The sequence below is a fragment of the Globicephala melas genome, chromosome 1 (assembly GCF_963455315.2).
Source record: "Globicephala melas chromosome 1, mGloMel1.2, whole genome shotgun sequence".
Taxonomy (NCBI): domain Eukaryota; kingdom Metazoa; phylum Chordata; class Mammalia; order Artiodactyla; family Delphinidae; genus Globicephala; species Globicephala melas.
Window position 1 is genome coordinate 24,864,027 of NC_083314.1, and position 12,555 is coordinate 24,876,581.

The window sequence follows — 12,555 nt, forward strand, 5'->3', positions numbered from 1 at the left end:
GAGAAAAAAAGTTGTTCCTCTGTGAAGTTCCTTTCCCTCACCCCCAAACCTCAAATCCAGCAACACAATCCTCACCTCCAACTCAAATAGACTACCCACTCCCAACACAAATTTGTGTTGGTTCTACCTATTGATTTTCTTTGAATTAAGAAATCACATCTGAAACAAACTTCCAGAACTACATGTAGGGTGTCTTTAATTGTTAGAAGAGCTTAAAGTAGTTGGCATTCAGGTTTTCATTTTAGTTTATTGATCTCTTAAAGCTATTAACTATTATTTAAAGATGGCTACCTTTTTTGGTTTTTATTGAGGTATAAATGACATACAACACTATATTCGTTTCAGGTGTACAACATAATGATTCAATATTTGTGTGTATTGCAAATTATCACCACAATAAGTCTAGTTAACATCTGTCACTGTACATCCTACAGACTTTTTCTTTATGAGAACTTTCAAGATTTTCTCTCTTAGCAACTTGCAAATATGCAATACAGCATTACTAATTGTAGTCACCAGGCTGTCCATTACATCCTCTTGACTTATTTATAACTGGAAGTTTGTACCTTTTGGCCCCCTTAACCCATTTTGTCCTCCCCCAACCCTCCACCTCTGGCAACCACCAGTGTGTTCTCTGTATGTATGAGCTCAGTTGTTGTTTTTTTTTAAGATTCCACATATAAGTGAGATCATAAAGTATTTATCCTTTTCTGTCTGATTTATTTCACTTAGCATAATGCTCTCAAGGTCCATCCCTGTTGTCTCAAATGGTGAGATGTCTTTCTTTTTCATGGCTGAATAACATTCCAATATATGTATGTGTATTTATTTATTCTCACCAACACTTGTTATTTCTTGTCTTTTTTTTTTTTTTTTTGCGGTACACGGGCCTCTCACTGTTGTGGCCTCTCCCATTGCGGAGCACAGGCTCCGGACGCACAGGCTCAGCAGCCATGTCTCACGGGCCCAGCCGCTCCACGGCATGTGGGATCTTACCGCACCGGGGCACGAACCCGTGTCCCCTGCATCGACAGGCGGACTCTCAACCACTGCGCCACCAGGGAAGCCCTATTTCTTGTCCTTTTGATAATAGTCATTCTGACAGGTATGAGATATCTTTCTGTGGCTTTGATTTGTATTTCTCTCATAATTTGTGGTGTTGAGTACCTTTCCATGTGTCTGTTGGCCATCTCTGTCTGTTTACATCTTCTTTGGAAAAATGTCTATTTGTGTCCTCTGCCCATTTTTTAATTAGGTTGTTTGTTGTTTTACTGTTAAGTTGTTGGAGCTCTTCATATATTTTGAATATTAACCCCTTATCTGATACATGATTTGCAGATATTGTCTCCCATATGGTAGGTTGCCTTTTCATTTTGTTCATGATTTTCTTTGTTGTGAAGTAGCTTTTTAGCTTGATGTGGTCCCGTTGTTTATTTTTGCTTTTGTTGCCTTTGCTTTTGGTGCCAGATGGCTGCCTTTTTAAAGTTTGATTTAGGACAGTTGTATTTACAGTCTAAAGTTTCATAGTCATCTTTAAAAGTATCTATCAAACTTACTTTTTTTTTGTTTTGCTTGGTAAAATTATAAATGCATGAAAATAGCCTTAAGAAATGGAACTTCAGTTGTAATTTAATTTCTGATTCCATTAGACACATGCTACCATTTTGTCAGTGTTACAACCCTGTTGACTATTTCTGATGTTACCAGCGGGCTTCTTTTGGATTATTCAAGGTGTTATATAAGTGTAATGATGTCTTACTGGTTTTCTGTAAACTTATGTGTTTGGTCTGGTGAGATTTATTTTTCAAAATAAAATATTCTCTTATGAAGTTTGCACATTATATGTCTTTACACCTAGCTTATGAGAAAAATTATCTGCATTGCGTGCTGTAGTTTTGCAGTCACTGAAAATAGTGTTCTGAACTTAGTTGCTTTTCTTTCAATAGACATTCCATGACAACCAGATTTCTCAAGAAATAGTTGAAGATGTGAGTATTGGACTATGAAAATGAAATTTCAAAGGAGTCACAGTAGACACAAGGTGAGGATAGATTAGATAGTGTTGCCAAATTTGTAGAGAAGTGTTAGACTGGAGAATCAGTATATCATGTGAATATAGAGAAGTCCATTTTTTAAATGTAGATTTCATAGCAAGAGTTTTTGAGACAATTTTGCAGCTGTGTATCAAGAGAAAGAGAAAGGGGAAAGTAGAGTTGGTGGGAGAATGAAGAAAAAGGGGATGGAAAGGAATGCGTTTGAATTCACCCTGCAAGCACTTAAAATGACTAGTGGGGGCTTCCCTGGTGGCGCAGTGGTTGAGAGTCTGCCTGCCGATGCAGGGGACACAGGTTCGTGCCCCGGTCCGGGAGGATCCCACATGCTGCGGAGTGGCTGGGCCCGTGAGCCATGGCCCCTGAGCCTGCGCATCCAGAGCCTGTGCTCCACAGCGGGAGAGGCCACAACAGTGAGAGGCCCCCCCCCAAAAAAAAAGACTAGTGGACTCCATAATGGCACATTTCCACAAGCAGCTCAGTTTAGAGGCAAGTTAACATGGACCAGATTTGACTACCTGGGGGAACTGCTATCAGCAGAAAAGAGACAAAGTTTAATATAAAAAGGACAAGATCACTGATCTGAGGGGGAAGTAACTTGCAAGTTCATAGAATATCCTATCTAAGAAACAGTTGTCAAAGCAGGTATATTGCAGTGAAAGGTAAGGGCAATAGACTTAATGTGACCTTATATTATTAACTGATAAGGAAAACAAGTTTTCAAAGTACATAAACACACATGCACACAACACACACACACACATACACACACACACAGAGACAAACTTTTTTTAAAGGGGAAAGAGAAGCTGTATTTTGATGTTGCTTTAGATAAAAACTGTTTAATCATGCTGCACCATGATTCTCAAATATGACTTTAAATGAAGACTTTTACAGAACCTATCATTTTTTTCAGGAATATTTTTTCCAGTGCATTGAGGAAATTAACAACAACAACAACACTGTATAAAGGTCCATTCTGGGCACTTTTTCATGAATTAAAACCTGGGGAAAAATTCATGTAAATTTTATGTCTTTTCTACATCTTGTGTGGAATGTTGCATAACAATAATAGTGATATCATCCTATGTTTTGTTGCCCTTACAATTTTCACATCTTGTTCATGATCTCAGTTGATCCTCAGACCACTGTGAAGCAGGTAGATGGTTTCCTTATTCTTTAGATGAGGAAGGTGAGGCCAGATTGGTTACATGATTTGCCCAGAGATGTGGGTCTACAATCCAGGCTTTCGGAGCTTGAATGCAGAGCTATCACGTGAGGATTAGAACATAAGCACGAGGAAACCCAGGAGCAGCTTTGGTTTAGGAAAAGAAGTATTTAAATACTGATCAGTAGTTGATGGTGGAACAGATGACTCAGACTAAGCTTTATCAGGAAAACCATGCAGAAGAGGCAGCCTTTGTGAACTAGTGAAAGCAGGCACTTAGATCTGAATTGAAGTGAAGTTTCCAGACTTAAGAGAAATTAGTTTGTGTGTACTAATTGGCCTGATTTCGTCAAAATTACTTTCCAATAAAATATTGTCTCTGGAGAAGTTTTGAGTTGGAAAGAAGAGCAACTTTTGGATGAGACAGGAAGATTTTAAATCTTGTGAAATCTTTTCAAAATCCAAAATCAGTGCGTCAGAGCCCAGCTTCTGTTTTGTGACCAGACTTTTCCTGTGTATATTACATTAGTTAGAGGGCATGATTTGATTATGTGGTCAGGAAACAGTCTGGGCAAAATCGTTAAATCATCAGTCTTTGTCTTACTGGCGCTTTCTTGTGGTTATTTTTCAGTTTTATGAAACAGTTTACTCCCAAACACTTTCTCAATGACTCAATGTCCTAATCTTTTACTTCAGAATTTGTTATCAAAAGAGATACCCTCACTCCCTGATAACTATTTAAATTGAGACCCAAACCTTTTTTTTTTTTTTACTTTTTGGCCGTGCCACGCAGCATGTGGGATCTTAGTTCCCCGACCAGGGACTGAACCTGCACTCCCTGCATTGGAAGCACAGAGTCTTTAACTACTGGACCTCCAGGGAAGTCCCCCTGGATTCTTTTAGGAGGAAAAGACTACTAAAAATTTTCAAAGCAGACATTGTAACCCACTTGAATTTATCCCTGTGAAGAAAATAGGTGACACTTAGCTAGAAAATAAAAAGTGTTACAGTAGTTTTTGTTTTCTTTAAAAAGGCTTTTAAGGTCGTGTATTTAATCAAAGAAATGAAACTTGAGTTTTTAGCATTGTACTTATATATAACCCATGAAGTTCGAGATCTGGGGCTTGGGATATTTCCTCCCAAGCTGCACAAGGACTTTGAGATGCCGTAACCTGCTGGAGTCCAGCATCTGGCAACTTGTTATACTGAGCAGCTAATTTTTCATTGCGGCTCCTCTGGGGGCTCAGTGCAAAGTCATACGACACAACGGACATAGCGGAGTAGCAGCCTGAATTCAGATCAGGAGCCAAGTGTATTCACAGCTCTATAACCTTCAAGCCTAATAAGGAAGTTGTTTTAGCATTTGGCCTATTAGTACATTTAGTGGTTGGATGTGTAATCTGGGTATTTGACATCTGTAGCTAACCAAGACATATGCTGAATGTTATTTTCTCCATAAAAGCATTTACTTATCTGAATAATTGGAATTCAGATGTCTTCATCCCTACTTCAGATACTATAATCATATTCAACAGTTTAAAATGTTGGCATCAGGCAAGTTGGGCTTGAATTTTGGCAGAAACACTGTGTCATTTGGACATCTTCTCTATGCCTTAGTTTCCACATCTGTAAAATGAGGATGCTAAAAATAGCAACTTCATAGGGCTCCTGTGGGGATTAAATAAAAATTATAGTTATACTATTAATGCACATTATAAAGTGCCTAGTAAGTGCCATTTATTTCATTTGATAGAATTCATTTATGAATATGAAGCTTTTTTGATCATAACAAATATATAATATATAACATGAATAATTCACTCTTCATAAGTTATACTGGCTCTGAAGTAATATGGAGCATGGACTGAATTTCTCCACTTACGATAATGACTCTACTTGGAAACCTCATTACTTGGGATTGGTGCTCTTTCCACTATGACAGGAACCTTAGCTACTCAAATAGACTCAGTTGGACTGTCCAGTAGAAAAATGTATATTTGTACTCCAGGTAGGATCTCATTTGGATAACTAGAGCAATGTCCAATTCAGTATAATAAAGCACATTTATATTTATTCAATGTAAAGAATACCTTTGAACAATAAATTTTATAGACTATACTTAAAATTCTCTATTTTCCTTTATTTGTACATTATATGTCATAAGTATACTTGAATATCTTTATAATTTAAGTGTTTTTTTAAAATAAACAGCATCGGTAACCATAATTGTAGGCTGGAGCTTATGAATTGGAGATGTACAGTTTTGGAGGTGCCATTGTTATCAAGGAAATCACCTTCTTTTCACTGAATCAGTGGGGCTTCTTCACGTTCCACATCTCCCAGCTAACTGGAGTCTTGGTCTTGACCTCTTCTCCTTTGTTGGCAGCTGCCTAGTTCTTGGCATGTTCATTTTGGGTATACCACTGTCAGCCTGGTACCCACCCTGGGTGCTAACACCAAGATGGTAATTTTATCAGGAAGAAATAAAAGTGCCTATTTACTCTCTGTAGTCTCCACCCAAACTCCATCTCAAGTGAGCATCACACCCTGATTTATTGTCTTTTTTTATTTTTTTAAGCTGTTGGAAAATAAATTCCTGTGATTTCATGTCACATTTCTCTCTTGGGTCAGAACATCTCGTCAATATTAATGCTCCAACTCAAATGAGAATGCTGTACTAGTGTGTAATTCATACTCTGCCCAGGTGGTGACATGATCTTAAGAAGGTGAAGGCCCTAAATCCCTTAGGTTATTAAGTAGAAGCCCTTCCATTCCCTAATTATTTAGCCATTTGTTGCCTGCATAGTGAAAGAGATTGCTCTTTAATTCAGTCTGGTCCCTTACATTTGACGAAAAGCTCATTACCCAGTTTTGTCATGGATGAAGCTGTATGTTTGACTCTTTTCTCATTTGTATACTAAATTGGTAAGGGCAGCATAGTAACTTGGCTGTCACCTCCCACTCTCCAATTTCATTTTCTGGTAACCTCTCAGGCTTTGTCATCTCTTGAATTGCTTGTCCTTTTTTACATGCCATATCAGTGGTTGGTTCCCATGTGAACTGGGGTCAGCCAGGCTCATGGCCACTGACTTCCCTGGAGTAAACCTTTGTTACAAATTATAGATCTTGTGATAACCACACATAATCAGAGGGAGAGATGGCCATTATTTCTCTTTTCTTCACGGCACAGTCCCAGTAATGAGTTCATTAGATGTAGGACTTCGGTATGTATCAATTTCCATATGTACGTCTGGCTAGAGAAAATTCTCATTCACAAATGCCCTTGACTTACAAAATAAATTAAGGATGTAATTATTTGTGATACAGGAGGATGCACCATAGTGTTCCTTTAAATCAGAAACCTTACTGAAACTTAGATGTTTCAATCAATGAAGGGAAGGGAAAGGAAGGGGAGAAAAGGAAAGGGTAAAGGAAAGGGAAGTGTGAGCAGATCTACCCTACAGTATGGTATGACTGGGATCATCCCAGAGCTGCACACTTGAATTTTGGTTAAAAAGCGATGCAGGAAGATGGCGCCGAAGGCGAAGAAGGAAGTCCCTGCCCCTCCCAAAGCCGAAGCCAAAGCAAAGCCTTTGAAGGCCAAGAAAGCAGCGTTGAAAGGCGTCCACAGCCACACAAAAAAGAAGATCCGGACGTCACCCACCTTCCAACGGCCCAAAACACCGCGGCTCAGGAGGCAGCCCAAATATCCTCGGAAGGGCGCCCCTAGGAGAAACAAGCTTGACCACTATGCCATCATCAAGTTCCCCCTCACCACCCAGTCAGCCATGAAGAAAATAGAAGACAGCAACACACTGGTGTTCATTGTGGATGTCAGGGCCAACAAGCACCAAATTAAACAGGCCGTGAAAAAGCTCTATGACACTGATGTGGCTAAGGTCAACACCCTGATCAGGCCTGATGGAGAGAAGAAGGCATATGTTCGACCGGCTCCTGACTATGACGCTTTGGATGTTGCCAACAAAATTGGGATCATCTAAACTGAGTCCAGCTGACTAATTCTAAATATAAAAGTTTTCACTATATATTAAAAAAAAAAGCGATGCAAGATATTTTTCTTTGCAGTCAAGATACATGCTGTAGGCTTAGTGGAACCAAAAGACCCTATGTTCCTGGATCCATATTACATTAAAACTTGGCTCATAAACCAGACCTAAGTTCTGCCCTTTGGACTAACGGCTCACCTTGATCCAGCATTCAAGGCCTCGAGCAGTTCCTACCACATGACATCACTCTCCTTCCTGTGCAGCCACAGCCATTTCCCCAAGATAGTATGTTAATTAAGAGACTTGGTATTGAGTGTAACAGAAACCAACTCTGGCTAGCTTAGGTCAAAGGGGAATTAGTTGATAGAACCTTGGATTATTTCATGAGATCAAACAAATTCCTTGGTAGCTAAGTCAGAACTCGTGGACCTGCACATCCTCTGGAATGCTCCCTTAGATGCGACCACTCCAGCAGTGTCCTGTCTCTGAGTGTCTCTGTTTCAAACCTTTGTACCCTAGAATGGGAATCTGTTTGGACTGGTTTGGGTTAGGCATCAGTCAGCAGGGCCATATAGCTCAGAAATGAGCGTTTGGTAAACGTTTCTAGAAAAGGGGAGATTGTTAAACTAAGTTATCCCATGACATGACTGCTCCGTAATCCAGCTTCTGTCCAATCTTCATCTCTGTATTTATGATGTTCTTTCTACTTGTCCCCTCTGCCAGGCAAAATCTTCTCAATGCAGTTCACGGTCTACCTCCTTTGTGATGCCTTTCCTGACCATCTAGTCAGAATTACAGCATTCTCCTACTTTCCCACAGCATATTACTAATGTCTTTGATTTAGCACACAGCATTATTTTGTTCTTCTGATAAACTGAGATGTTGACTGCTACCAGACAATGATTTCACTTTCTTTCCAGCTGCTAGGAAAGCCAGGGCTAAGGTTTACATTCAATTACTATGGCCTTCTTTAGTCCAAAAAATTTTTTAATATGATCTTTCTCTTCTCTTCCCCTTTACCACCTGGCTTTTGTCTTTGTCCTTGTGGTGGGATCCTTGATCTTATGGTACCTGCGGTTTTATTTCACAAGAAACATGAATAGTAACAGAAAAGACGGCCTTTGTCACACAAGTTCTTTTTTGGTGCCCTTACAGTACCTGGAATAACTCTGACCACAGCTCTGCTCTCACCTTGGTCTGTCACAAACTATGCCCGTTGTCCAAGGCTTTACCCAGCTGTCACCTCCTTTATTAAGCCTTTCCTTATCATCCCGATCCCACACCAAGATGGCAGAGATATAGACTTATTTTTCCCCTGAAGATACTTTTATTCACACTTTACATAAAACTTAACACATATATTTGTCATTGTTATTGTTGATGTTGTTGTTAACATTTTTATTAGGGGTGGCTTAGGAAGGCTGATGGAAATTTGGAGAGGCGGGCTAAAATTTCCCAAGCCTTGGCAACCCCAGTACTGACTGGATTTCAGTTTTGATTCTGCCACTTGCTTCCTGGCTGATCTGGTCAGGGTCAAGTCATTCCCCTTCTCTGGGCTTCAAATAATTTCATTTTTCAAAATGTCTTTATTGAGTGTTACAACTGCAAAGGTGATTATTAAAAGCCCCTGTAAACCTTTAAATATCTGTAGAACTAGAAGAAGAAGTGAGAGTAGCTCTGTAGCCTCCTAGACTTCTTTTCACATGAATATATGTAAACATCAAAGCATTTTAACCTAGATTATGTCATGCCGTCCATCCATATGGCAACTTTATTCCCTTAAAAATATTGATTTCAGCAATACATTAGTATTATCATTTGTTTTATCTGCTGCATTATAAAGAAGAACTATAGTCTAACAATCCCCTATTGATGAAAGTGCCCTTTAAATTTTAAGCTTTTCTTAAAACTAGGAAAGTAATATATGCATATAGTTTTTTTAAGTATAAAATGAAAATGTTCCTCCAACATTACTCTCTCTGAAAAAAAAAAACAAACACTTCTAAAATGTATTATTTTTGTTCTTCTGATGCCTACCATCATAGTTTTAAATAATATGTTCCTACATTTCTTGATTTTTCTTATAGTATTATTTTACATTGCCATAAACTATTAAATTCTTTTCCATAACTAGAACTCAGTCCTCTGTACTTTCTCATTAGTTGAGTTTAGGAGGCTAAAAAACCAATAGACAGCATTTACAATATTCTAATTATATAAATATTATTAAGCATAGAACTAAGTATGGTGGCAAGGTGAACAGACCCACAGAAGAGGAAATGCCATTAATCCTGTCTTCTCTAAAGGAAAATATTCCAAGAATCAAGGTCAAGTGGATTCAATCTGCTGCTGTTGTTTCTGACATCTCAAGTTATCTTTTTTCTTAGATTCATTGTCATTTCATTTAAGTAACTCTCCAAATATTTATTTTTCATATAGGAATTGTGGATAGTATTAAATGGCTTATATCCATGCATATTTGAATATTTTTTATTGTTGCCTTAATTAATAGATAGTTTTGACGACAAAAGATTTTTGGCTAAAGTTTTTTTTCCCTGAGAACTTTGAAAATATTGCTCCATTATCTTCTAGAATCCAGTGTGGCTCGTGAGAAATGTAATTTTAGTGTAGTTCTTGTATCTTTTGCAGCTTACTGTTTTCTCTCTAGAAGTATGTAGGGATACACACACAGACACGCACACACACACACATTTTTTAATCCATGGAATTATAACTGAGAATAGTAATATCTGACTATTAGATTTTTTTTTTAATCTGACCCAACACATAGTGAGTTTTTTCAGTCTGAATACTGGTATAGCTTTTATCGGCTTTGTGTAGAATTCTTCTATGATTTCATTTATTATTTTCTCCCCTCTGTTTTGACTATTATCTGCTTCTGAAAATCCTAATAAAAAGATCTTGATCTTCCTAGATGTTAACCTCAAAGTCTTATTTCCGAAATTATCCATTACTTAGACTTTTTTCATACATATTCGGGGAGTTTTTCTGAACTTTACTTTCAAAGTCAGTCTTTGGCTATATTTATTCTATTAGTTTGTCCATATATTGAATTTTTTCTTTTTTAAATCATGGGGCAATTCTTAGGAAAAAGTTTAACTATTTCAATATTGTTTTGATTCCTACCTTGAAAAGTTGGTGCAGAAAGAATTCTTAGTTCATGGACAGAGAACACAACAGATTGAGCGTTAAGTCAGAAAGAAACATTTTCAAGGTTTTAAAATATTTTTTTCCCTCTTATTTGGAGGTAAAAGATGATTATTTTAAGGGTAAAAGCCAACTGACCTCTCAATCTAATGTGAAATACAACCTGAAATGTAGCCTATCGTCAATAAAAGCTTTATACTCTGTCCATGCATACTTTTGGGTCGTATGCGTAATTTGGGTCAAATTTAAAACATATGTCCAGGCAACCGCAGATTCAATCGACCACTGTTAGAGATTTTGCCTAGCCTAGTGGTTTAGGAGAAGGATAATAATAGATAAAAAGGAAAATATATATTAAGAGAATCTCTGCTAAATTAGTTTCCATGTAAAAAAATATTTTATTATCATCTCTTATACACAGGAAACATTAACACAAAACACTTCCCTCCTTTATTTTATTGGACTCTAAAAATATGCTATAAAAGGGGTTAGCTACAGTTCACGTATCAGCGACTCATCACTCAACTCCCACACCTGAAAGAGTCCAAGGAACTTAAATGCAATTGCATTGCACTTTTCACTTTCTTGAGTGACCCCATTTAAAATGCACCTTGAGACTAGCTGCAGAGTAGAATTTTTAATTCTGAAGTGCTGACTCACTTCATTGGAGAGAATGAGGCTTCCAATTTGTGAATGTGAAAGAAGTCCTGATTTTCTGGATCATTTTCCTCCATTCACTTTCAATAATGCTACCCTATAAATAGGATTTAATTCACGCAAATCAGCAAACTGAAAGCACCAGTGGTATATACTGTAATAATTTATTTTCATATTTTTAAATGCCTTATTATTAATGGAAAATAGCTTTAAAGCCATCCGTGATATGCTCCACAGCTAACTCAATTTGACAGTGAAAGATGCTTTGTTGGTCTGTAATGGCAGATACAAAATTTACACCATAAGAGCTGATCTTCTGCATATATAATCACATTCTTTGTGCTTCATATTTTTCCATACTATAAAAAGGGACAGGAAGCACTACTAACACTGCTTTTACTGAATTTTTCCACAGTGTTTTCTGTTGCCTACTATAAATATTTAAACATCTGTTTTTACTGTCTAGTTACGTTTTCTATAAAGAAAAAATATTTCAGTTCTAATATGAATTGGGTTTATACGAACTCCATCTAAACATTATTCGTGAAATATTCTGAACACATACAAAAATGATAGCTTAATGATCTTCAAAATGCTGAGGTTTCAAATTTCTATAATTCTGCTCTCAGACCAGGCAATGTGTTCATCTCGGTGTGGCAGCCTGCCTTTCAGGCATCGTTAATGTTTTAGATTTTCATAAATTCTACTATGGCCAAACAGACCAAGAACCTGGAATCTATAAAGTTGCTGAAGGAATTAAACAGCTACTAGCTTTTATTTTTTCCTTATGGTTTCATCTCCAAATAAAGTGAAACAAAAATTAGAATAAAGATTGGGAACAAAAATACTTTGGAACAGGCTAAAGTATATACTTTCTACTATATTAAGAAAAGAGCAGACACTCAACACCCTTGGGATAATCCCCAGCCCCCAAAGGGAGAGAGAAGTGAAACATTTTATAAATGAAACATCTCAACAAAATAATAGCAACTTGTATCTAAGAGGTAAAAACTTGAGATTTAAAGTAGAAAATGTTTGAAAAATGTTGTGGTTCTGAGTAAGCCTTATGACATTTCTACACCACCCTTGAGTGGTGGTACTCATCCCCACTGAGGACCTTATTTCTCAGTATTGCAAAGGTGATTCTTTCATGGTCAGACTTTACTCTGAATACTGTATGAAAAGTTACAGCTACAGTTTTTCCAACTCTGTAAGTGCAAGTTCAACCATGTAATCATAGATAACATAGAAGGCCAAGGTCTCAGTCAATTACTAATTTAACCATGTTTTCCTGCCCAGATATTCATTTGTTTTTGGTGATGGTAATAACAGAATTTTTAAAATGTACTCATTTATTTGTTTTTCATTTGGTTGTTTAATCATATTTGTGCTCCAGTTTGTTCCATAGAGGGTTTGAGAAAGCCTACAGTAAAAGTACGTATGGTACATTAAAAATATCCAGGACAGGAAAACAAAATTTAAATAGGAAACCAAGACCAGAACA

The 12,555-nt window shown here is 37.3% G+C and overlaps 1 protein-coding gene and 1 pseudogene across 2 annotated transcripts in view; both read left to right on the plus strand.

Moving 5' to 3' along the window:
• Positions 1-12,555, plus strand: part of SMYD3 (SET and MYND domain containing 3) — a 713,667-nt gene that overhangs the window by 254,647 nt on the left and 446,465 nt on the right. The window lies entirely within an intron of this gene.
• LOC115859493 (large ribosomal subunit protein uL23 pseudogene) lies at positions 6,750-7,263 on the plus strand (annotated as a pseudogene).